The sequence below is a fragment of the Hoplias malabaricus genome, chromosome 1 (assembly GCF_029633855.1).
Source record: "Hoplias malabaricus isolate fHopMal1 chromosome 1, fHopMal1.hap1, whole genome shotgun sequence".
Classification (NCBI taxonomy): Eukaryota; Metazoa; Chordata; class Actinopteri; order Characiformes; family Erythrinidae; genus Hoplias; species Hoplias malabaricus.
In genome coordinates, this window is record NC_089800.1 from 66215764 (window position 1) to 66243486 (window position 27723).

General features: G+C 38.8%; 1 protein-coding gene across 6 annotated transcripts in view; it reads right to left on the reverse strand.

Moving 5' to 3' along the window:
* The window catches only part of slc8a1b (solute carrier family 8 member 1b), a 132773-nt gene that overhangs the window by 70137 nt on the left and 34913 nt on the right, over nt 1-27723 (reverse strand). The window lies entirely within an intron of this gene.

Here is a 27723-nt window from a genome sequence, read left to right on the forward strand (position 1 = left end):
AAAAGTCTCTGTGCCAGTGGCTGGTTTGTGCTAGAGTTCTACATTTCGCCAGGTTGACAAACCTCCCTGGCTCTCTCAGCCCTCTGCGATGTTCACATGTCACGTTTGGAGCTTGTAGATATACAGAAGGTTGAGGTCCTGAATCAATCCCACCCACAGCATACATGCCTTGGTTTGCTTTCCACACACATTCAGCAGTTGCTTGACCTCTGTCACAATGGACACGTCTACTGGATCTTGTTGCACCGTGGGATTATGGATCGCATCCATCTTCATGGTTCAGTCCTCCCGTTCGACATGATTATTCCAGCAGTGTCACTGCAGTTTTTAATTAATTTAATTAGAATTTAATCATTTGCAAACATCCATCCATCCATTATCTGTAACCGCTTATCCAATTTTAGGGTTGCGGGGGGTCCAGAGCCTACCTGGAATCATCGGGCGCAAGGCGGGAATACACCCCGGAGGGGACCATTTGCAAACATTTGAGAAAAAAAAACTTGACATTTTTAAAAACTGTATGTATTAAATAAGCTTTCTGATGAGCCTGTGTGTGTTTATAGACTCAAATATTAATAAAGGTGAAATTACAGTGATGTTACTTAAAGCCTTGCCTTGCAGCCTTTGCTTGTGTTACTCATTGAGGTGTGTCAGCAGGGTGCTCATGAGCGCCCCCTATAGTAGCATAACCCTGTTCTTACTTCCACAACGAAATGGAAGCAATGGGGCTTAGAGCATGATTTGAGACGCACTCACTGAGTTCTTTTTTTTTCTGTAAACGTATGACAGAACATTTGTCTGTATATTGGTTTGGTTCGGTTCTTTCCTTTCGTTTGAAGTGTGCTGCCAGCTTAATTCATAGCGTGCTCATCATTGGATCAGGAGCCAGAATTGTTCTGCAGCAAGTCAGTGCCTCTTATACTGCTCTCCCTTTATGTTAACTTCTTTGCAGAGAGGACAGGCAAGGACACACACACACACACACACACACGAGCGGGAGGGATATGAAAGTTGCAGTGATGGGTTAAGACCCTCTGTCAGTGCCACTAGCTCTGAAACCCCAAAAGGCCTTTTCTTTCTCTCTCTCTCTCTCTCTCTCTCTCTCTCTACACCTCTTCTATCCTCACTCCACTCTCGCTATCTTGTTTGCCCTCCCTCTCTCTCTCCCTCCCTCTTATTTTCTCCTGCCCCCCTTCCCTCCCACTTGTATGTCTTACTTGCTCTTTCTACCTCTCCCAACTCCTCTCTCTCTCTCTCTGCTGAGGGCAGGGTGTCCATTCCATTTTAGATCATTGCAGTTGATGTGCCTTTCTCTCTCTCTCTCTCTCTCTCTCTCTCTCTCTCTCTCTCTCTCAATGTTTGTGTGTGTGTTTGTGTGTGTGTGTGTGTGTGTGTGTGTGTGTGTGTGTGTGTCTCCCAGATCCTCTGCTCTGAGCTGGTCTGTAAGTAGCAGTGTGCCGTTTTAGGCTTTTAATGGCAAGTGTCAAACTCTCGGCCTGAGACGCCTCCAGTTTTCTCACCATCTGGAATCACAGCAGGTCCATTACAGCCTTTCTCTCTCTCCCTCTCTCTCTATCTTTGTATCTGTCTTCCTATCTTTCTGTTGATCTCTCTGTATGCTTTATTGGGTTACATTTCCAGTCAGAAGGGCTTTTAACTACAAGCCAGTCAACTCCAAAACTACAGCTCAGTAAATGATTAAAAGATACAGAAAATACAGGACGTCTAACAACCGCCACAAGACCCAGTGTCTTCAACAAAACTGTCCTCATCAGATAAACAGCATTAGAAGATTTCATCTTTGAGAAAGAGAAGAAAGTCCAGCTCCACTCTCGTTTCAGGTGTGAACAAATCCACCGTGGTTTGTGTCCATCCCTCCAGTGTGAGAACAACAACTCAACATCATGGGTCTGAAAGGATGTAGGGCTAATGGTCTTAAATAGAAATAAATACAACGGAAGAACAAAGCAGGTGCTGTTCTGAAAAAACAAACTGGCCACTCCTGAGCTCAGCCCCCAAAACCGAATTCATTCATTCATTCATTCATTCATTCATTCATTCTTCAATCCTTCCTTCCACCCATCATGCAGAACACTGAGTCTGCTTGTGTGTGAGACTGTCCTTGTGTGTCCTGACCACACCCTGGAGGGACACAGATATAAAAGGAGCAGAGATGCCCCTCCAGCCCCATACACACACACACATACAGAGTGCAGGCAGAACACACATCTATGTGTGACATGCATGTATGGTGTTCATTTACTGTTACAATGCCAGACTTGGGAGCCTCCCAGCACACACACACACACACACACACACACACACACACACACTTCCCACACTCATACACACACTTCCCACACTCACTTACTACATTGACTTTGAGGAAGCGTATTTGCATTTGACTGTAAATTCCCTATGGAGCAGTTAGGTTGCTGGGCAACGGCTCCAGAATGTGAGACAGTGCTTTACTAACAGGTTACTACAGACTTTTCATTTTTTCACAGACAAACCCAAGCAGCCAGCGGCCTTTCTACAACATTTAGCACAGTGTGTCTTAAGCTTCATGCATATTTAAATAGGACATAATAAACAGGGTTGAAACACTTCGCCTGGGTGGGATTGTTGTAATGTCTGTGCAGAGATAAGATTTATCTCCTTTTAAAGATTTAATTACATTGATTAAAACTACGACAAAAAATATTTGATGACATGATGTTCATTGACGAATAAAAACAATAAATTGATAAATGTAACTACCTGTAATTTTTTATTTGAAACAGATACAGAAAATCATATGGAAATAAAACAAACACATTCTCTGCGTTTGGAACTTAAAATGTTAATGTTAAATAAAAGAAAAATATATTTGAAAAAAAAGTGTCCATCTCATTTTCATAATTTTGATGCTAACATATTTTTAATGTAAGAATTTTAAATATATTGTTTATGAAAATTAGTAGTAAATAATAACTCTATGAAAGTAAACCCTTTAGAAATACATAACTGAAATTAGTAGGATATTTACTTTATTTAATCGACTAAAACTTGACTTGAACATATTTAGTTTTCATTTATAACTAAAACAAAAATATCCAGCATTTCTTCTGCCATTACTGCAGTGACGGCCTTGACACTATATCTACAGGTCAAGTGGTGGAACATTGCTGGGAGGATTGGCTCTGCTTCAGTTCATGTTTGCAATGGTCTTGTCCATATGTTTCCAAACAGACTTCAGTTGCACTGACTACTTGTCTTTCACACACACATGCGAGCAACACACACACACGGAAGCGCACAAACTCATCTGTTCATTGACCCCAGAGTCATAGTCATATAAACAAAAGCAGGCTGATCGCCATGCCAGCACTCAACAAACCACTTGCTCACCGCAAAACACCATTAGCTCCTGCATCGTTATGCTAACTGTTTATGATAAACACATTATTAAACCCACAGCGGGTCTGACAACTGGGAGGCTGACCCAGGCTAATGGTAGGTGTGGTGGAAATGAATTATGGTCCCTCTGCTACAACAATGCTAGCTCGTTAATGGCTAACCTACTAAAATCCACCGTACAATGCATCATAATTAAGTGGAAATGCACTCATGTTCCACTTTATTACAAACCTCACATACACTTCTACTCACTGTCCACTTTATGACATCAATCTTAGTGGTCTACTGTGTAAACTACGCATCCAAATACACTAAGGTCCTGTTCACACCTGGCATTAACATGAGTCCCGTGTGAGCGCATCATAAGTGGCCAGCACAAAGTACAGGTGTGAATGTTGTACAGTGCGTCTCGAGGATGCATTCGGAGGTATATGACCACATTTTTCTTGCATTATTCTCTCACATGAACTGTGTCACTGCCCCAGCCAGGGTTCCCTGAATGAACAATGAGTTTCAAAATGTAAGTGCGCATGTGTGTGTTAATGGGTGGGCCATCACAGCTTGTGCTCTGACTCAGGGACTGAAACGTTCCTCTTGTAATTTATGTTTTACTCAAAACCGTCTAAAATATATTTTGTTTCAGCTGTATACAGTTTCAGTGGGTGTGTTTATTATGTTTCTATCATAAAAGGAACACAGTGTTTGATATTTTTGCTCCTGGGCTCCCCCTACAGTTGCAGAGTATAATTAATTTTTACAGCACTGCCCTGAAATCAAAAAGGTTGGAGGGAGATTGGTTTCCTACCCTTCTCCAAACATTACACAGTGCAGTTTTGTAGTGCTGAGCCCAGAGTAGCAATGACAGAGGCTCTATTCTCTTTGTTTACAGGTCAATAGAGCATCACAATGATTTTGAAGCTGGAAATCTAAGGCAAATACATTACATAGTGTTGCTTTAAGGTTCACATATTCAGACCTGGATATACTCCATAGAAAATTGCGAGTCTAAGATCACAGTGTTACCACTAAAGAGGTGTAAAGCCACTTGGCACTGGACTTTTGAGCAGCGGAACTGTGTTCTCTGGCTTTTGGAGCACCATCCAATACCTATAAGAACAGCTTTAACCAAATTAACCAGGACTAAACTTGAACCAGCTATTGTGTATTAAAATGATCCAAGATATTCAAATTTAATCCCAACTTGTATTGCTACAGAGACTCAGAAATGTGACGCTTTTTGAAAGGAGGGCATTAAAACTGAACATAGCCTGGTTTAAATTCTAATGATGATGCTGAACTTTTAAAGATACTCCTACGTTTTCTCGTAATTATAAAGCAGCGGTGATATTGCTCCAGCCCGGGTGAAGTAAAGTAATTAAGATGTAGCGCAGCTCGTTAATCAGCGTGATTGATGAAGGCCTGCAGATTGTATTGATAAAGACGATCTGGGAGTGCTTTCCTCCAGGATTTGATTATATTTGCTGATTAAAGAGGTGGACAAGTGGCTACACCTCCTTCCCAGGGTTGGAGAAAGATGAAGTGCTCTTTTATTTGTGTGAATATTGTTTTTTTTTTTTCTTCCCTGGATAGACCTGCCATTTGAATATTTATGTTTTCTGTTAAGAAACAGCTCACTCAACACTGTAATTGATTGTGTGTTCTTGCCAATAAACTTAAGTATTCAAAAGCTGACCTAATCCCAAACCCCCCCAGTAGAGGCTCCATAGAAACCTGAACACAATCTGGTGCCAAAAGACAACTTGTATCTGTCTCTTCACAATCCTCCTGGATAACACCATTCTTCTCTTTTCTCTCCCTCTTCAATTGCTTTCCATGGTGTTGGTGAAGTGCAAAAAGCCGATGGGTTCAGCTCAGCCAATACCAAGGAACCAGCTTCAAGCCAATCCTCTTGAACTGCCCGTGAGGACCCAGCTTCTGTTACTAGCCAGGACCCAGCTCTAACAGACCTTTACAAGCTAGCTTCAATTCAGCCATGACAAAAATACTGCAAACATAATGCACCTTTCATAATCAGTGGCTTATATCAAAGGGTTAACATGACTTCACCTCAATAATTTTTTTCAGTGATGTTGGGATTTTAAGGTGATGCAGACAGGTATTTTTTTTATCAGTGCCTTTTTTCCTTCGTCCCATAAATTAGTCACAGCTTTGCAAATATTCGCAAAATGGACTACCACTAATTTGCCCAGTCAAAGTGGGCTTTGCCTAATTTGCTTTAAAAGTTCACATGGAGCCAATTTACTTTCAAAAGTTGCTAGCATATAATTGCATTCAGATTTCACAGATATCTGAAATCCCCAGAGATTTTCACTAATTGTAATAACAGTCTGGGCTTTGCGTGCCACCGTTACAAATACGCTTCATTGCCGAGTATTACATTTGCCTTACTACAGTGTACAGAGCTTAATATGTGGAACTATCCTTGCAGGACTGTTCTGAATGGTGAGCTGAAGCCATTGAGTTGTTAAAGGGAAGAGGATTGTTAGTGTGAAGGAAAAGGTGCTTTTTAATGGCTCATTTTACAAGGGTTCTTTTACTATATCTTACATGCTGCTCTTCACCCTTTTTCCACTGAGTGCATTATGGAAATTTCATTTAGAAACATGAGAAGTGGAAAGACCATACGTAATATATTCTATTGAATTTATTAGTTTCAAGTTGCACTGACCTCATACACCTAGTCTTGGCTTTTAATTTTCTATTTAAAAACATTGACTAACAGATAAATATATATGCTTAAAGGAAGAAGTGTTTTCAATTTAAAATTACAGCTTCAAAATTATTGTGATGCACCACTGATCTGTAATAGAATAGGAAGAATAGGGCCTCTGTCGTTGCTAATCCAGAGTTAGCACTGCAGGAACTAGACTATGTAATTGTGTGGGAACATAGGAAACAATCTCTTCCCTCTACAGTACTTTCAGAACACTGCTGTAAAAGTGAAATACACTCTATTTGTTGAAGGAGCCCAGCAGCAAAAATACCAATTCTTGCCAAGTGTTCCTTTAATGCCTCTTAACCCTGGGAAAGTGAATGCAGTGTGGCCTTGAAGGTTCATAATTTAGCCTTAATGACAGTTTGGTACCTTCAAAGTTATATTTACTTTCACAGACCCCAGACACTTTTGATTCCAACCATAATATATTATGTACAAAATAATAATAATAATGGAAAATTAATGGAATACAACCTATTGCTTGGCAAGGCTATACAAGTTCTCCTTTTAATTTGTTGTGAATTCAAAAAACGTATAGCCATTAGCATTCCATCTAATTGCAGCATCTCTACTTTAAAATATGAAGTGTGCTCAGTCCAATCAGGCATGAAACAGCACTCCATATGCACGGAAAACCATGTGCAGACTGGTCAGTGAGGTGAGACGGCCTGTTCAGACAGATGGTAGTGAATGACTGTTTTGTAAAAGCACTTTACGGTGGTACTTCTACTTCAGTTTATTTTCCCACATAGTTAGTCTCACTGTCTCATTTTCCTCATGTTTCCAGAGTGTGTGCAGAGACCTGGGGGGGCAGTAGTCTGGCCAGATGGCAGCGTCCACCTCACAGGAGGTCCAACACACTAAACTTCAACCTGTTTCATTATTTAAGACGCTCTCTCTCTCTCTCTCTCCCCCTCAGTGCTATTAAAGAGGTAGCCTGAATCCTTGGCCTAATAACAGATTCCAATAAGGATGAGAAACAGAAGAAGAGCATGAAAGATGTGGTGCAGAAAGAAAACAGGCTGAAAAAATAGACAAGCCATGATAAATGGACATGTTGTATAAATGAAATGGCAAGGGAAAACATAGTCAATCAAGTAGATGGATGTTATATTTCTCTTTTCGGGATAGTTTTAAGAATATTACAACTATTCAAACTCCTTCTACAGTACTTGATCTGTCGTAAGTGACTTGGTTTCAATACCGTGTCTTATTACACTGGCAGATAATACAGATATTTCAAACATTAAAATATAAAAAATACAAAAAAATTTAAAATTGTAAAAAAGGGTTGCATTATCTTATACATTTTGTACTGCCATCTCACAATGAGATATATTGCATATACTGGTTTGAATTAAGATGATTTCACATGCAAAAGGGATATGTTTCTGTTTTTGTTGTTAGGAGTGTAGTGTGACAGAGAGCTGCTTTGACTTATTGACGTATGAAAACCCAAGAGTTCTGTGAGTAGATAAAAGGAATTAGCCGACAAGACAGAGCCAGAAGCTGCTACAGCAGTGGGCACTTTAAACTGATCGACCTTCTCAAGAATCAACTCACTATCAGGTCCAAAACCCAAAAGAAAGATATAGAGAGAGTGAGTATAAAATAAAGGAAGAAAAGCAAGACAGTCAAAGGAAAAGTAGGAGAGAAGGAGGAGAAGCAAAGCAAGGAAGAAAAGAACAAGATATGTCCTCTTAGCATCCCAGCCAGGCTTACGTTCTCTTGCTTCAGAAAAGCAAAATGGATCAAATGGCCCTAAAGCTCTGCAGCCATCACATATATATATATATAAAACTCCTTGTGGCAAAGCAAGAGCAGCGCTAGGACACTAACTAGCATCCTGCTACAGACAGAGAGACCTTCAGCTAATGGCTAACGACCACATAGCTCTGTCAGCCTTTAGTTTTAGAATTAGCTAACAGACCCATGCACATATTTTACCCCCCTTTTCCCAAGTTTCACCTCAAATGTATTCAGCTGGCTGAGACAGAGTGTTAGTTACAAGACTGCTAATGCAACAGGATATAATGGGAGCTTATATAAACCCATTAGCATGGTAAGCACACACTTACGTCTTAAAATATGTTCAACATGTGAAATAAAGTGACAGCCCCAATAAAAGGAAAAGACACACTTATTTTAAGACCTAAATTAACTTAACATGATTAAGAGTATTTTTTTAAGTTTCAGCTCTCAATTCTTCAAAAAAAATCAACTTTTAGCTAATATGTATATGAAATTAATTAAATAAGCTAAGATTAAAAAACAAAACAAAACATATGTATTACCATACATAGTGTGAGAGTGTTTAAAGTAGACACAATGAAGCACTAATGCTAATAGTTTGTTACCTCAACCAAACAAAACATTTTATTATATCTTATCTTGAAAATCTTAAGTTTATGAAGATGTAGCTGGTACCAAACATAAAAAAAAAATAAAGAAAGAAATTATTTTAAAATTCCTATTTTCATGCTTATTGACTTCTATTCTCAATACATGTTATCTACTGTGACTTTTATGTTCTTATTCTTGGCTGAAATGCTATGTGGCTTTTTATGTCCCTTGAGAAATTGATCATTGGTCAGAGAGTAGTTAATATTCATTCACACCAGATTTAAAATTAACTATAAAATTAACTATAAAATTAATTAACTATAAAATATATTATGTATATATTTTTGTTTATATTATATAAATTTATATGAACACATATCAAGATAAAATTCAGGCATGAACTTCATTGCTGTAACTATTTTTAATCATTATTTGAAGCAAAGCTCTATACCATTGTGCTCAGACCCTTAGACTCACAATGGTTAAAAAAAACTCTCATTATTTTACACAGCACCAGTTCCAGAGAAAGCTCTGATATCTGTAGCCTCCCACTGATCATCTGAAGATAACACATTATTTGAATAGTCTTTCTGACCTTGAGAAGGTTTATTTAGAGCAGACATCATAGAAGTCAGATTTGGTTCAGCTGAAAATGATGAATATTAATATAACCAGATCATAAATGCTAAGGTTGCATATTACATTTAATTAAGATTTTCAGTGGCTGCTAAGTGAAAAACATGTACACAAGCTAGGATTAGAAAAGTGAAACTCAGTGGAGGATTTTTATAATTTTACCAGACAGATAGAATGAGAAGCAGAAGGAGTAGCAGAACCAATCATCCAACATCACTACAGTTCCTGTGGCTAAATTAAATAAAAAACTCAAAGCAATGTTCCAACATCTAGACTATTTCTGAGTAGAAGCCATTACTGCAGCAAAATGAGGGCAAACTCTTATTAATAACATTAATTTCAAAAGAAAATGTTGGATGATCAGGTGTTCAAAAACATTTGGCCTGACTAGCTACACAGCTAGCGCTCACTTTTAAATATAAAGATACTGGCCAACAGTGATTCTTGGACATTACTTAAAAAAACAAGTAACAGCAGGTTTCATGTGCTTTGAAGGATGACATGTGCCCATTTCTTTTGCTTCCACACAACACGGGAGAATGTACAAAGCTGGAAATCTGGCTACAGACACCAACACTGGCAAAGAAAATAAAGACCCGAAATCATTTTTTTTTCTAAAATTGTAACTGCTTTAAAACTGCCACTTTGTTAGTCCATTCAAGATGACCGCAAATGGCCACCAAGAAATTTTAACCTGGAAGATGTAACTAAATATTACTAGTAAACTGTGAGTTGCAAATCAAAAAAGTAAAAGGGGGAACTGTGAGTTTATGTCACAGAACTAATGGCCCATTCCTTGTTGTGCCTATTGGGAAATATGAATATTTTCCCTTGTAAGTCAACAAATACAGTACATGTATTTAGGGATAATCAACTTTGTCCAGTTTCTGAACACATTGTCACTATAGGACAAATTTCTGAAATATTTGTCTGCATCAGCAACAAAATGCTTTATGTCTCTGTAATGCTAATGGAGATACTGGTTTATTTTATAAATGATAATGTACCAGCATTGGTGGGTCATTTCAGTTGGAGCCAACAAAGCAATACATCAGAATGGAAAACACATATTGGGATATTTAGAGCAGATTAAGCTCTTGAAAAGGAATAGTTGATGAAACATGCTAATGTGGATCACAGTGAATGGGAGCTAGCTGCTAATTAGCATGACCTCATTATTCATAATGCTAATTGGTGGGCATTTGTCTTAATTTATTGTGAGCAGCGTTGGCGTTTCTTTGGACTCAACTCTTCCTATGTGTGGAAGACCCAACACCTACTCATACTCTCTCTCGCTCGCTCCCTCTCTCAGGTCAGACATTAACCTTGTGTTCTATCACTGGTTGTTTGCCATTTACAATATTGCTGCTCAGTGTGATCTCTCAGCTGCTCTCTCACCTTCCCTCCCTCACTCACCCTCCCTTTCACTTTCAATTTACTTCTCCTTTCACTAATCCTTGTTTCCCTACTTTTCCTGTTCACTTTATTGTGCTGGGTAAGTAATTCTGGGTCCACTGCTAAAACTCAGGTAAAACAAAATGTCTGTAAATGAGAACAGGGAGCAGTGAAAGTGAGGAAATGTTGATAACAAATAATCTCAATGCTAAATCTCACTCAAAGTCACTAATGATGCAATATGACCATAAATGGCACAGGTACATAAGTGCAAAATACTCGAACAATTTGAAGAGAATGTAATAGTGAAAGAAATACAAGCAAAAATGTCTATAACACTAATAACTGTTTTTCTAAGAGATCTGTACTTTCCTCTTGATATCTATGAAATATCTCCATATCATCTCCATAAAAGTGTGTTTATAAAAGCTCTGTAGTTTTTTTTGTTTTATGGACAACGCTGAAATCAGTTAAAAAAAATGGACTCTTCCTGCTCTTTTTGACATATAGTAGTCGTGCTGTGTTGTGTCCTTCTGCAGTAGTTAATGACATGTCCCTCCATATGAATCTCACTCTCTCTCTCTGTATCTAATATATAAGACTCAACCCTTCCTTCTTGCCCTGACCTATCATAGAAAATACCACCTAACACATACTATTCAAACTTCTTTCAATACGGATAGCCCACAACCCACCGCAAATCCCTAAACTCCCACAAATCTTCTAAATGAGAATCAGAGGGAGTGGGTCACTGCACCACCCGCAGGCACAAAAGCCACACACGTTATTGAATCAGGTGATGGAGCATGTAAGACGAAAACCAGGCGGACGTGTGTGTGTGTGCATCTGTGTGTGTATTTGTGTGTGTGTGTGTGTGTGTGCGCACAGGCAGGGGCCCGAAGAGGTGTCTATAAATACATTACTGAACCAGGCCAGAGCAGAAAATAGGGAAATGAAGCAGGACAACCTCCAATGGGCCAACAGACAGACAGACAGAAAGACAGAGAGGGAGAGAATCACTGTTAACACAGAGCTATGTACTACTTTTCAACTCGACTCATCCAAACAAAACTCTTGTGTAATAGCACTGTTTAGTTTCAGCATACACACAGAGCCAACAGCAATGGCAAGACTGGAATTTTAATAGGACTAACTATTTATATTAGCAATGTGCACAGTTAACATATTGGAGGGGCCAGTAAACAAATACTTAAATTACTGTTTTGGTTCTTCATTACATTTTGACCTGCATTTCAATACGTATATATTGTATATTATAAGTATATATATATATATATTTTTTTTTTTTTTATGCAGTTAGTTTGATTTTTAATTGTGGGCTAATATTAATGAGTTGGTAAGTGTACTTGTTTTGCCAAAGCCGAGTTATTAAGCATGTAGCCTTGAAGTTTTGAACAAAGTTTTGAAAACTGATTAGAAACTTAAGACAAACGCTTATATGCAAATGAGCATTTCTACTATTACAAATTTTGCATAAAGTCCAATGAGTGAACAACAACATGTCTTAACTCCACCATACTGTGTTCCACCAGAGGGCAATGCTAATCCTACACCTTGATGATGACTCTGTTAATCGAAGAAGAACAGAAATTTGGCAAATGCAAGTAGGCACCTTAGGGCTCTTGCAACTACCTGAAGCTGTTACATGCCTCTTTCACATGAACGCCAGTGAATTTCTAGAGAAATTCCGGAGTATGTCTGGAGATGTGCTTTAGGGGTTATTTCCCACATGCAGCATATAGCGGGAGATTTTTCGTGTAAGATGCACTCTCGCAGTGGGAAATGAAACATGGCGCCTGTGCAGCATGTGGAGGACAAACCCCAGAAAATTCCCCGTTCCTTTCTTTCTCACATATGCCAACTTGGACTTTATCCTAATAGCTCGCAAGTAAAACTCTGGGTAATGTCTGGGATCACACATACCGCTCTGCCGGGTAAACTCCGGAACATTTCTGAATTACTGTGCATGTGTGAAAGGGACAAGACAGAGTGCTTTCAGGGGTACTGGCTTTATTCTCGCCTCAACCTGTTTCATGTGTAACACATTTCTTACAAGAAACTTTGAGTGGGTGGATGTTTCTTCATCAAACATCATTAGCTCACCTGAAGATAGAGCCTCCATGCAATTTGATTAAATCTTTGTTTAGATTAAAATATATATAAAACAGGTTTTTAGCCTATATTTAACACCAGTAATATCACCTATTTGTTCATTATTAAAATGTACTTGTTTACTGAAAAAGAAAAAAGGTTTTCCAAGGTTCTGGCTGCACACAGTTAAAATAATGTGGTGCCTTGTTGATAAAAGGCCTCACTTGCACAGTGAAGACTTTTATGAAATTTAAATTACAAAAGGTGAACAATGAACAATTGCAATATTGTACAGTTCTATCATGTGGCTCTTGTAATTAACTCTTTTGGGGCCAAACATTTGTACTATAAAGAAAAATATGAAAATGTGTGATAATACTCCACAAAAACACAGACTGTGTGTGTGTGTCTGTGTGTGAAGGTTAGGGTGATTGCTGCCTTTGTTTTTAACCTTTTAGAAGAGAGAATAAGTGGCACTGTAAGAGCCTGTCCAGCTCCATCAGCACCACCCACAAACACGCACACCCACACACTTAAAGTCAGATTTTAAAATTGAGGTGCCCCTGGGCAAATGATGTTGATTTTTAATGTTAAAATTAGTCATAACACAATCTACTACTGAAAACACACTCAGCAGATTTTAGCGTTTACTATTTATTACACATGACTAAAGCAATAAATAAAAACCTTGTAGAGGGTGTGCCCAATTGTTCTCACTTAGACAATCAACAACACATGCAATTTGGTCAGCTCAAACATTTGCATGACTGCTGTCAGTCACACTCTGTATTTCTCTCTCTCACAGACACAGAGGAAGGGAGGGAGAGAGAGAGATCAAAAAGTGTTGTTTTCTCTGAGCTGTGTTTCTGACATCTATGTTTGTCTTTGTCAAATAGCAGCACACCACATTAGAATTTAAAAGTACTCTCTTATGTTTGCTCACTCTCTCTCTCTAAATTTTTGCTTATATTCACCACCCAGTAAAACAATATGAAATCATTTTTTAAACGTGATCCAGTTTACTATAAGAGCAGAGAGGAAATATTCTATCTATCAATGCATGAAACCAAATCTATACAACACACACACACACACGGAATGTGAGGGGGAAAGAATTTCTTTTCTTTTTTTTCTTTTGATTTCCAACATTCATTTACCAACATGAACATTACTGAACATTCATAAAATGCAGCTCTAGCTATTCATTTATCTTCAACTCTCTCATTTTCTTTCTCCTGCTGTCACTCCTCTTTTCCCTCTCACTCTCTTTCTCTCTGATTCTCGTTCTCTCACATTCTACATCTCCCCTTTTCCTCTCTGTTGCATGTAGTGATTTTCATACTTTTTTTCTCTCTCCCACTCTTGTTCTCTCTCTCTCTAATAATGTATGCATTACATTCCGCATGGTTTGGCCAGAATGGCTGAGTGAATGACTGGAAGAATGAATGAAAGATGGATGGATGGATGGATGGATAAATTAAATGAAATAAAATTCTCAAATTTGTTTCTTTGATGTTTCAGAAAACTAGAGCTACATACCTTCATCCAATGCAAAATGCAGTGACCTTGTGTGTGTGTGTGTGTGTGTATGCGGCAGAGGCATTAATATTTCATGCTAGTCAAGAGTTCTCATGGGTACTATGCTCTTGGACATCCTATGAATATCCCACCCCCCCACACACACAGAATTTATGATCCAAAACCAGTACCAGATCCTACCAATGTTTATGATGCTGAATGCCATCAAATCCCAAAAACATTGTCCCCACATCTAGTGTAAATGCTTCCCAGAAGAGTGGACACTGGTACTGCAGCAAACTGGAACAAACTATGTGTTAAAACCTTTCTGTGTTCACTGGAATGAAAGATGCGGACAGTTAATTAAACCCAACCCACTGACCACCATTTTAACAACTGACTTTTCGGAGCAAACAGAGGAAGCTCATTTGAAGCTTGTTGATGGAGTGAAGGAAAGCCTTTCCAAACTCCTGCCGTCTTGGACAGGAAGTGCCACCAAGCACTGGAGCGCAACGTTAACACCGGGCATTGTGGGACAGTGTGGCCTCTAAGGGGCTACTTCCTGTTAGCGCCAAAGGATTACACATGGAGCAGTGTTCCGAAGCATGACTCAGCAGGATTAAGAGATTACCACCTGTCTGACACAAACAAACACAGATATAAAGACACATGCCATCACACTGTCAGAGTCTCTCTCTCTCTATTATAAATAATAATAAAACTCTAGTAAGGATGTTATTTTAGATTACAATAACCCTAATATTATAATAAAATAAACATTATTACAGTAAGTAGTGATATTCTGTGTGTGAATGAGCTGGCACAATATTATTTAAATACTATTTATACAAATACAATTCGTACTTAATTTTATTGGTTAATAAATAATTCATTTTGTTAAATGAAGTGTACTGTTGATTAAACAAATCCATACAATCAAGGAAAATATCTGGAAATAAACTTAATTCTCCACACTCGCTCACAACACAGTTTTTTTTTTTTTTAAATATAATTTTTTATAATGTTATACAAGCACCAAATTTATTAAGATGATACATGATTTTAAATGATAAATAATAATAATAAAAATTACAATCTCATTAAATAAGAATCTGTAAACTATGAATACTGTATTTTTGTATGTAGGTATATACATTTATTTATTTACTTATTCATTTTGTATTCATTTTGCTCAAATATGCGTTGAGAACTATTTTGCTCATACAAAAATAACCAATAGTATGTGCTGAAATGGCGTTTGTGGACAGTTGCTCATCCAACGCTGAAATTAAAGGTTTGTCTTCATTTGCTGCAGTAACAGATTCTACTCTCCTTGCTTTAAGGCTTTAGACTAGACGTTTGAACACTGCTGTGAGCATCTGGTTGAATTTAGATGTACATTAGTGTGGTTAGGTGCTACTACCACTAGCTCATCTCAAAGGTTGTACAGTTCCACAAGCAGCACTGGCCAAAGTGACCTAAGGTTGATGTTCCCCTCAGCATCACATGCTTTTTGTGTAATTAAACACTTGTGTCCAAAATGTTAAGTGCACCTTAAGGTAGCTAAACTTACTCATTGTGTGGTGTAACCATAAATGTTTGAACACATAATATGCGCTAACAACCAATAACCATCTTGTCTTTCTGAAATCTACTCTCACGCTCTCTCTTCCAATTTTCCTGTCTTTTTTTGTGTCTGTCCATCCAAATGAAGACAGACAGTTTGCCAATGCATCCGTGCTGCGCCTCCAAAATAATGAATCTCCAGCTAAGCTCATTATTGCTTCCATAACCATCAATAACATCTTATTTAATCAAGCAATAAGCATTAATAACCTCCTGCTCTCTCGCCCTCTCTCTCACTCGGTGCTTGGGAACTCAGTGACATTTAGCAAATCACTCTCTTTTCTGAGGTTAGGAAAAAGGCAGCTCCAAAATTGTATTCCCGCTGCAGCCCAGGAAACCTGGAGAAAGCCATTTCTATTGGACTGGATTTGGCTGTGAGAGAGAGAGAGAGAGAGAGAGAGAGAGAGAGAAAATGGCACCTGCAGGCCATCGTAGATTAGAGGGGGAAGTTTTTTTTAATCCTCTGAAGTTGCAGGAAGAAGATTCAGCAGTTTAAGTCTTTTGCTGCTGTAAAGTGCAGAGGCCACTCAGACTGAGGGATAAAGTGCTTATATCCATGTGCACGCCTGTATTACACGGTGGATGTTATATTCTAAGTCCAAAAGTGTGTGGGTCCTACCAGTTGAAGTTTCAGTTGTACCCCTAGTTTGCATAAACTCCATATAAAAGCATGAAATGAAATTATATGGAATTGTCTTGAGCAGCTGCACATGAGCCTAAAACCACGCTCAAGGCCAAGTGTGTGCTAGAGGGGTATGAACGTCCCGTGCTGTGAAGCTGTGGAACTGGGTTCTCTGAAGTGATGGAGCTCAATTCAAAACATTTGGGATTAGAGTTAGAGTGGTGTTTGTTTCTGATCCAGAAATTATTATCCAGCAGCACCTGACCTCACTAAACCTCACTAATACTCTTGTGGATGAATGCCATCAAATCTCTTACAATTTCTTCACCGGAATAATGAAGGAATCTGAGTCATTGTGAGGTCAGAAGTTTACAATTTTAGAATAGATGAAAGTGTGTGTGTGAATTTGTGCTCAGAATTGACTGTGATATGATGGGACATATAGCACTCTATGTTGTGTATGTGTGCGTGTGTTTGTGTATTAGTGCTGTGTCAGCTATTGAATGTGTGAGGTGAAAATTCGCTTTAATCCAGGTAGCTCTGCTTAAGGCACTGGAATTCTCCCAGTCACTAATCCATAGAGAAGACTCTTTCTCTCTCTATGTTGTGTGTGTACAATTTTTCCTTCTCTCCAGCTTTCTCTTTTTCTCTCATTCTCAGTGCCCTATAAAACCGTAAACACTCCATCACATCTGATGACTTTTGTAAGCACAGCCATTTCTGTTTCATTTTTCATCTCACACACACACACACAACCTAAAAAACAGTTAAATTGATGGTTCATCCAAGGTCTGTATCTGGACTGAACTTGGCTGAACCAGTTTTCTGTAGTTTTACACAGGAGCTACAAGTCTAATGTTGCTAACAAGCAATGGAAACCTATAGCAACCCGTTAGCATTAAACAAAATCAAGATGGAAAATTGAGACTTCAACAATAGATTAACAATTTATAAAACCTTATACGTTACTTGTCATTTGTTTACTGTCTAAGATTGGATTTGATATTTTTATCGTCTTTAATGTGTTCTTTTACTACACTACCCAGCATCCTTTGCACAAATACATCATTTCACTACAGGCTGTCCCTGTGCTGTATACCAATCCTGAGTGTGAGCTGATCTATAAGCCAATAAATACAACCAAGCTAGAAGCTACATCGAGTCCTACAGTGGACGCAGTTGTAGAGGTTTAGAAACTCCAACTTGACATTACATCATCAGGACATTTCCATGGTCTTTAAAATGGAAAATTCCCAGGAGTTCATCTTAGATTGTTTACAACAAAGACTGTGATTATCATTAGTTTCTTCGCCATTTTCCTTTTAAACAAACAATATGTCACTTTCTCCAAAGATTCTGCCTCACGCTGCGAAACTGACTTTATGGACAAACTGGTGCTTTAAGATAGTGTGTTGGTTTTCCTTATCACTTTAACCACGATAATACAGAACTTTTAGTGAGGTATTCCTTCTTCTGGAATTCACTTCTTGAATAAAACTGTCCCTCTTTATGTTTCAAATGCCACAACGACATTGCTGACCACGGCAGGAAAGTGACCTCTCTGTACTCAAAGGACAACTGATTTAGAATTGTGTGTATATGAGTGTGTGCGCGCGTGCGTGTGTGTGTTTGTGTGTAGCCAAGCAAGGTGTTGAAAACTATCTTTGCCGTTCAGCCTGGATGGAAAAGGGAGTTTGAATGCAGCCTTGAGGCAAGACCAAATACGCTCACACACAAACTCTCACACGCGTGCGCACACACTCACACACACATGTTCTCAGGTTTCACTAGTTGGAAGTATAAAGGCTTTTGGCAGGGATGAGTCCCACCTGTTAGAATGGCTGTAGGCCAAAGGGGGTTGAAATAAAACCTACGGAAACAAACACTGAAAACAACTTACTGACCACATTGCCGCTGCCCTGTGAAATGCAGGTCTGGGGGAACACACACAAGCACAAGCTGAGGGCAGGTACATTTGGTGCAGCTTTCAGTTGTTTGATTCATTGTTCCTATGGGGTTCCTATGGGGTCTATAACAGATAAAAGGCCATATGCAAACCTTGTCTTTTCCACCTTTCCACTAACTGTAAGTATGACGATAAGCTTCTGTTTATTCTGCCACTAAAAAATATTTCTAAAGCATTAAACATTAAAATGAGATGCTCTGTAGTCACCATACTCAATGCCAAGTGTTGGTGAGAGGGGTAGAAAGTCCATTCACATTGGAGCTTCTTCCAGTACCTTTGGGAACTCGAATGCCAGATATAAATCAACCAAGATCAGCACCGTCAACTCCTTATAGCGATGTCTAGGGTAATGTCTTCCCATAAGAGTAGAGGCTGTTACTGCAGTTACTGTGGCCAAACTCCCTATTGGATCCAGCAGAGTCTGTACTATAGGGGCTGGTGAGGCCAGGTATATGTGTTCAATGTGCTTTCTGTAATGTGTTATGGAGCCTGATCATGTTGGCCCCATGCTGAGAGCAGCCAGCGAAAAAAAGAGAATGACAAATGTCAAGAGGTTTTGTAAATGTATCTGCTTTTCAATGCAGCTAGCTATTGTTAGAGTTACCACTGGAAAGAGCCCGAAACTCCTTCTGCATTTGGCAGAGGCATAAAAATACATGAAATGTTTTGTTTCAATTCTAAAACTGAAAGTTGTTCAATGTATAGCTACTATTAAGTTTTCCTGAGATGTTGGTTCAAACTCCAATTGCTCCCTACTCCTTACACAGTGCACAGCAGGTCTTAAAATTAAGGCAATACCAGTCTAAGGGAATTTGGAGTTTGATTTCCCATCACATGCTGTAAAGGCAATGTCTATGATGGTAGAGATTCTCACTGTCCATTTCATCAGCTCCACTGACCATACAGGAGCACATTATAGTTCTACAATTACAGACTGTAGTCCACTTGTTTCTCTGCATACTTCCTTATCCCCATTTTACCCTGCTCTTCAATTGTCAGGACCCCCACAGAGAGGGGATGATTGAGTGGTGGATCATTCTCAGCGCTACAGTGACACTGACGTGGTGGTGATGTGTTAGTGTGTGTTGTGCTGATACGGGTTCATCAGACACAGCGGGGCTGCTAGAGTTTTTAAAGCTCTCTGTGTCACTGCTGGACTGAGAATAGTCCACCAACCAAAAATATCCATCCCTTGTCCACTGATGAAGGACTAGAGGAAGATTAACACACACTGTGCAGCAACAGATGAGCTACTGTCTCTGGCTTTCTACAAGGTGAACCAACAAGGTAAGTATATCTAACAGAGTGGAAAGTGAGTTTCACAGTGAAAAATACAGTGTTTAAAAACTCTAGCAGCACTGCTGTGCCCGATCCACCCGTACCAGCCCAACACACTAACACACCACGACCACATCAGTGTCACGGCAGCGCTGAGAATGATCCATCACCAAGTCATACCTGATCTTTATGGGTTCTGACCAAAGAAGTGCAGAGTAAAATGGGGATTGGAAAGTATGCAGAGAAACAGGTGGCCTACAGGACAACAGTCTGTAATTTTAGAAATACACTATGTGCTTGTATGGTCAGTGAGGCTGATAAAACGGACAATACAAAGTAGCCGTTCCTAATTCAGTGAATAGTGCCTACAGCTGTGTCAGTTCAAATGCTGTTAAATGCTAGGTGTTAGGATTCATTGTGCATGTAGGTTAGTACAACGTTTAACTGATGGGAAATGATTGGCAATCATGTCCAATGACCATTGGCTATATAGATTCTGTGTCACTCTTTTAGATATAAAGCCTCATAATCATCTACATATGTACACACAAATAGTTTTGACCATATTGTTTATACTAATGGATGGGAATCTGAATAAACAATTAAGTTCAATTCACCTCAAGGAACATATTGGGACATTGATTAAAGAATCAAGCTCCTGTTTTTGTCCTGCAGCTGTATAGAGCATGCTCAATGTGACCTTTACTCTGAAGGCTGATCATGCTCAGAGTGACCCTTGGCGCTAGTGAAAGTACTCTGACACAGCAAGCATCTAACACACGCACACACAAATTTACACACCTCTTACACCTGGTAATTCAATCCATTACACAACAACAGAATAAAAAAGTGCGGGAAAGTTCGGGTCAAGAAAGATAGAGAGATAGAGAGAGAAAGATAGCCAGGTCGGCAAGGACCTTTGAAAGTCAGTCTCGCTTTATGGTCGCGGTAATACACTCCAATCATCATCCAGGGAGTAAAACTAACATGACAGTCTTCTATTCCACTGACGAGGCACTACACAGTAACGGGTGAACACCTTTGCGAAAAGAGACATTGGAGAATGAAGAAAGGTTGAACACTTGAACAGACACCAAAAATTAAGGCAGGTCAAAAAGAGGTGAGGCGGAGAGAGACATCCTGCCTGGAAAGTCTTCTCTTTCATTACATTTCCAGGCAAAACTGGTCATTTCTACTGATTACATATTAGAGCAGAAGCAGTCCTTTAACACCTCCACAGGTCAGTCTTAAAGTTGCTTATACTTTCTTTTCCTTCTCACAATTGAAGTCAGTGTCTGGGCTCTGAGACTATGCCTTTACTCAAGAATGGCTTCTTGGCAGATCCACATCCTTTCAGACCCACAAAATTGGACACAAACAGATCTGAAGCAACCAGATTTTTATTTTTGAAAGATGAAATTATTTAAGTCATTGGTTCTTTGTTTGACACCAGTTCTAGGTTTTGTATGGTTGTTAGGAATTAAATTATCTGTAATTTATAAGGAAATAACTAACTTAATGCAGTACTCAATTAAAATTATGTAAATAAATGGTGGTGTCAGATTTTTGCACTGCACTGACTTGCAATTGCCAAAGCTAAATGAAATGGAATGAATGGAATAGAGTTACACTGAACAGGAATAAACTGTGCCAAGGATTTGTTCATTAGCATTTGCTGAGTCTGCATTTTTCCAGAGGCTTGACAATCGTCCTCAGCACTAATTGAAACATCGCAGTTAATAACTGTCTCTTTACCACCATGGTGCTTTGGCTTGTTTATCACAGACAGACAGAAAGACAGAGACACAGAGAGAGAGAGACAGAGACACAGAGAGAGAGAGAGAGAGAGAGAGAGAGAGAGAGAGAGAGAGACCTTGAGAAGAGCCTGTGTTCAAGGACATACTGGTGCGACTTCTGTACCTCTCTTTGTGGAATCAGTTCTCTTTTTTTCTTATATTAAATGTATTTACTTAGATTTGCGCTCTTTATTACATGAAAGCATCTTTAATCTTGTCCATATATGTAATTAATTTTAAGAAATATGGGTAAGAATATAGTGTTTTTATATTTTGGTGACTGTTATTCAACCTATTTTTAGATGTGTAAAATGGTCCATGTGAAGTCAAACCCCACAGAAAAACAGAATGTTAAACATATCTTTATGGAAGCTTCAATACATTTCTTTCCTCTGTCACAATATAAACACTTGTGTTTTTTACTCTTTAGAACATTCACGTGCTTCATTAGCACTGGACAAGTCGCTTGTGGCACTGAGCTAATTAAGCTAACAAGCAAAACAGCCACTTGTCATGAGCTAATTTACAGAATTTCAGGCATTCTTCATTAAAATTGTGTTAGAATCAGTCTGGGCTGTGTGTAGGTTTTCATGTGTCTGTAAATGCACTCTGAACATTCGATATTTATTTGATATTAGCTAATTGTCAATGGCCAGCTAGAGCCTGATTAGCATGTGCTATACACTTAACAGACCTTAATAATGTAACCAGCTTCCAGTTAAATAGATTATATTCTGATATTTATACTTCATTGAACTGGGATCAGCGTGTTCATCTGTATGTAAATGAAGCTTTATGTGAAAATGGAAGCTACGGTGCCTCAGCAGCATCTATTAGAATCATGATGGGCTTAAGTAATTAAATTGACAAGGGCTTACTTGTTTGAACTGAATTCTGGCATTTTTTCCTTCATTAGTCTCAAGGGGCCATATCATAACAAGAATGTCTTTGAACGTCTTAGAAACTTTGCACAAAATGTCAGTAAAATTGTAGATATGAGGGGGAAAAAAAATTAAGTGTGACATTTTTAAACCAACCCAATGCTTTGTGAAGCTGGAGCTGTAACTGCCTTCAAGAACCTTTTGGATAAATTGTCAGCATTGTCCAACAGACAAAATGCTGACCATTAACCCAAAGATGTAACAAAAATTAAGCATAGCTTAAGTACCCACAAAAAAAAAAAAACAATAATAATAAGATGGTCTCAGAGAGATGCATTAGGCAAACTTACACATATACGTGTGTAAAGCTCCAAAAAGTGTGATGGATGACCAAAAGTGGGGCAGGTACATTTCTAGACCCAATGCTATTTAATTTTCTCTTTTGGAAGCAAGCCGTTAAAAAGTCCTGGAGAGAAGTTGGGAAAGACGTTACCATCTGGGTTTATCCAATTCTGAATTTAATGTGGCATTAGCAGGGATTATTACTGCAGCAAAAATTATCCTCCCATATTGAAAATCAAGACAGGCCTAGCCTCACAAAATGGTTCAAATAAATGACATGTGAAGTCCTTATAGCAAGACGTAATGAGAAACAAAGCAAATGTTCTCAAATCTCGTAAAAACTGCATAGACACCTGCTGAAATAGGGGGGATGTGTAATGTAATATGAGAAAATGTGCAATGTGACCTCCCTGTTTGTTAGCAGCTGACCTGTTTCAGTGTCAAGGTGAACTACAGCAAACTGTCACTTTAGCTTTCATCTGAGTTTACATACATGACAAAGGGGATGTTTAAAAATGTAGGTATTAAGTCAATAATAGTGTCTTAAATTTGATACTTTATCAAAAAAAAAAGAAAAAAAAAACTCAGTGAGAGCTATAATCTAGGCTGTACTTAGACCATTGTAAATATATGGGGAAGGTGCTTTATTTACATGTAACTTACTGTTACCTTCTCTGTTAGTGTCTGATTAGTGCCTGCTAGTAACTTAATGGTCCTCAGTGACAGAAGTGGAGCAGTCCATCGTTGCTCTTAGCTGTAAATGAGCTCGACTTCACTGGTCGCCCGGAAGCTTCCGGAAGCTCTAATGAGAGACTATAGATTAGCACTTCAAACCTGACCCCATCTCTCTTTCTCATTTTCTATTTCTCCCTGTTTGTCTTTCCTCACATCTTTCCCTCATTTCCCACCCACTTTTGTCGTTATCTGTTTCTCTTTCCCCTTGCCTTGTCCTCTCATTTCTTCTCATTTACTCTGGACCCATCCATGTCTCTGTAATCTTTTTCCTCTCTTTCTGTCATTTTATCCCTTTGTTTCTTTGGCTCACAGACTCTTAGATGTATTTGATGAACGGTCTCTAGCCACCTCTTTCTCTACTCCTTTTTCTTTTCACCTCTCCTGCTGTTTCTGTTTGACATGGTTCTCTCTCTTTCTCGCCCTTTTTCTCACTCTTTCCACTTTGTTCCTTGCACAAAGGCTGTCCTGAGGGACACTACCATCTGATGGTTGTCTCCTATAATGACAGTGAAGATTTAGGCCAAAGTTGTGTGTGTGCTCGGCCACCTGCGCCACCTTAAAACATTCATACATTTTCTTCGGGAATTCTGCCAAGGTTACTGCACTATGCATATAATGGAAAATTACAGTCAAACACTCATCGTTGTAGGAATAAAAGGTTTCCCCCTTTTTTTAAGATATCAGCAGCCTGAAATTTCATGACAAACAACTATTTGAAGGCACAATGTCGCTTTTAAACAGATACACATGAAGTAGCCAGCTAATATTAAGTTTGGTTTAATAAAGCTATCACTGCATTCTCTGTAGTCATGGAGCACTATTCAGAAATTTTAGCATGAGTTGGGATTCAGAGATAATAATCTAAAATCAATCCTTGACATTATCAATGCTCTCATGGCAGAATGCAATCAAATCCTCATAGCAATGTTCCAGGATCAGGTTGGTGAAGTCTTCCCAGAAAAGCAGAGGCTGAAAACAGCAAGTTTATACCCTATACTGTTAAAACCAAAGGTTTGCAATATTATAATACTGAAAAAAAATGTTGCTTTTGTTTATTGGAGAATAAAACAGAAAATTTGTAAAATACTAAATGATATTGGCTGATTCTTTGGGTTATCGTTTATTTTAAGCCCCAAAAATGTGTATCAAGCACCAAATTCTCCCAAAGCTTAGGCCTTAATGTGCGCAAACTCACACTCATGCGCATACAAATGACAAACAGATACGAAGTCAAATTCACACTTGCCACCCACCAGCTTGACATTTTCATGAACACAGCTGAATTACAAGGTAATGTGAGCTGATTATGCGTGTGATTTGGCAGAGTGTGTTTGTGTGTGTGTACCCAAGGTTTCAGCACTGCAGCAGTATGTATAGCATCAGCCAATGCCAAGCAATACACATCAAAATTAAGGCCCGGTGCATGCTGTGGTTTGCAAGGGGCCATAGTGATTAATAAATCCTTATTCACTTACATTGCCTGGACAAACTCCTGAAAAAAGATGTAAATGAATAAGCTAAGGAACACTAATCGGAGTTTCTGCATAAGCTAATGGACAAAGACATGCACAAACACACCCATCAATCACTGCCTGCATCCCTCAGCAACCACTGACTTCATCCGTTCAAGCGGAGATCTGAGAATGAAGTAAGAAAGTGGCCGAGAAAACTTTTCCACAGTTTTTACTGTGATAAAGTGAGCCACTAAGACACTGAAATGAGGGTGGAGATGGCCTCTGGCAATGCAATGTAGATCATCTATTTTCTCATTCCCATTTTCCTTTTTTTCCTCTCTTCTTTCCTCCTCGTTTTCTTTTTTTTTCTGGAGCAATTTGTCCTCCCTGCATCTGGGATGTGTTCAAGGGCGTAGCAGCACTTTTTCTTTTTTCTTTTCTTTTTTTTTATTGGAAAAAACCTCTCCAGAGTAAAGCATCCAATCCTGGATCAGTTCTTCTATTGGTGGTATTATGCCTTTATTGAATAAGATATGATAAGGACTGATCCTAGGTCAGCCCATGTAGTCAATGGAAACACTTCTTTAAATTATGAGGCAGAGTGTTCATCCTGGTCAATAATATGACATGAATAAATATTTGGATGATAAGTGATTGTGAAAAATCAACATATTGAGGCAAAATAATTTATTAATTTGTGGGTTTTCAAAGTTCATTTGTGAATTCATATTCAGTATATCTAGCACAATTTCATTTTGTATCATATGGGACACCTAAGGCTTAAGGTTCTGAATATTCATGTTTACTTATAATAGTCTTTATGTGTTATCTCTCCATTTTATAACCATCCATCCATCCATCCATCCATTATCTGTAATCGCTTATCCAATTTAGGGTCGCGGGGGGTCCAGAGCCTACCTGGAATCATTGGGCGCAAGGCGGGAACACACCCTGGAGGGGACGCCAGGGTAACACAGACACACACACATTCCATTTTATAACCATTATCAATAATTAATAGGTCATTAGTGTGATTAACATCCCAATGGCCTGCAATATTTGACCGAAATTCACTTATGTTTGATTATATAAACGCCTAGATTCAGCACAACACTCACAGTAATTGTTATTTTGATCATACAGCACATCGTAAAAAATACTTACAGGTCAGAGAATCATACTGCATAATCTGAAATATCAGTACAGTAAAGAGCCAATTTTATGATAACAGTAACTAATGATTGATGACTGGGAAAACTGATCCTAGGTCAGATATGATCTGTGTTGATACAGACATACATAGTATGGCAAAATTCTTGTCCCTATTTCAAACTTGATTGACCCAGATGACTTCATTCAACCTGTAATTCATCGACTGTTTTGCATATGTCCAGCAATTCATCAAGTAGCCCTCGTTAATGTATAAATAAATAAACCAAACTGATTCAACAAGTACAGTAAAGTACAGTGCATGTAGAAAAGATACAGCACAAAACACTGAAGTCTCTGTAAGTTTCAAAGGAAAAACTCAAGTAGTCAGATTGTCCAAACTATCTATGACATTAAACAGCACTATAGGCTTTAGAAAGAACTTGCTAATGCTACAGTCCTCCTCTCATCAAACTCCAGGTTTTGGACAGAGTAATGCAGACTGTCCATAAATAAAGAAATAAAAACAACTAAGGGTCATGAAAACTACAGGATAGTGGCTATTTAGTGTAATACACGGTAAAGGGTCCAAAAGTCTGGACTGGTCAAATGTGTTCATGTAATCAGAGGTTATGCTGTGCTCCAAATACATATTCCAGAGCGCTGAGATAACCTTCTAATTATATGTTCTGGAAGAGCTTAAGATCTGAAAGACATCCAGACATTCCTGCAGAGATCTGACATAACATTAAAAAAACGTTTTTTACTTCATCCTCCCTGTTCCAGTGCCCAACATCCCTCCATCCTTAGGTCCTTCCATCATTTCATTAAAGGAGTGTTATTAAAATCCACTTAACAGTGCTTGCAGCAGTGCATGATGGAAAGTATGCAGTAGGCCAACAGGCCACGGAAAGTCTGACCCTCCACATCTGCTTTGAATCTGTTTAAAACACACGGCCCACGTTCACTCAATCACTTCACTTGTCTTACACACCCTGAGCAGTGGGGAGAGAGATAGAGAGAGAGAGATAGAGAGAGAGAGAGAGAGAGAGAGAGAGAGGGAGTGTAAGTAAGCAAGAGTGATTCTTGGACGCTTGTGTGCGTGTTGTGACTGCTTATGCTGTGTGAACTCAGAGATATGCACTGTTTAAATAACCTCTGTAGTCTGGTACAATGGGAATTTGGCAGATAGTTATGAGGTTTTCCCTAAATTATGCTAAGGTCACAACTGCTTGTCTTGTCAGTCAACAACACAAACAGACACAGAAGCGATCATATGAAGAGATAAATGCCAAGATACCAAACTACAGTGAAGGTTACAACAATCCACTCAGCGTAACCTGTCAGCAGGGCAACTGAGGACAGATGCAATCAATCACACTCTAAACGGCCAATCATAAATAAACATGTCTGTGCTCTAAATCAGGACACAGTCATTTAAATGCAGACTGACTAACCATATTTAGAAACAGCACGTGATCAATCTTAGCGCTAAACTGTGGTCACCAGAATTGCCAAAGAATCTGTCATGCACTCAAAGACATTGCATCATCGCCACACATCCAACAACAGTCAGAAACCAACAGAGAGAAAAGAAAACTTCCATGTACGAGAACATTTACAACAATCATATACCACCAACACACACACTGACAAGGACAGATCAAGCTTGAAGGCTCAGAGCAAACACAGCCAAAACAGAGTAATGAAAGATGGACAGGTATATGAAAGAAA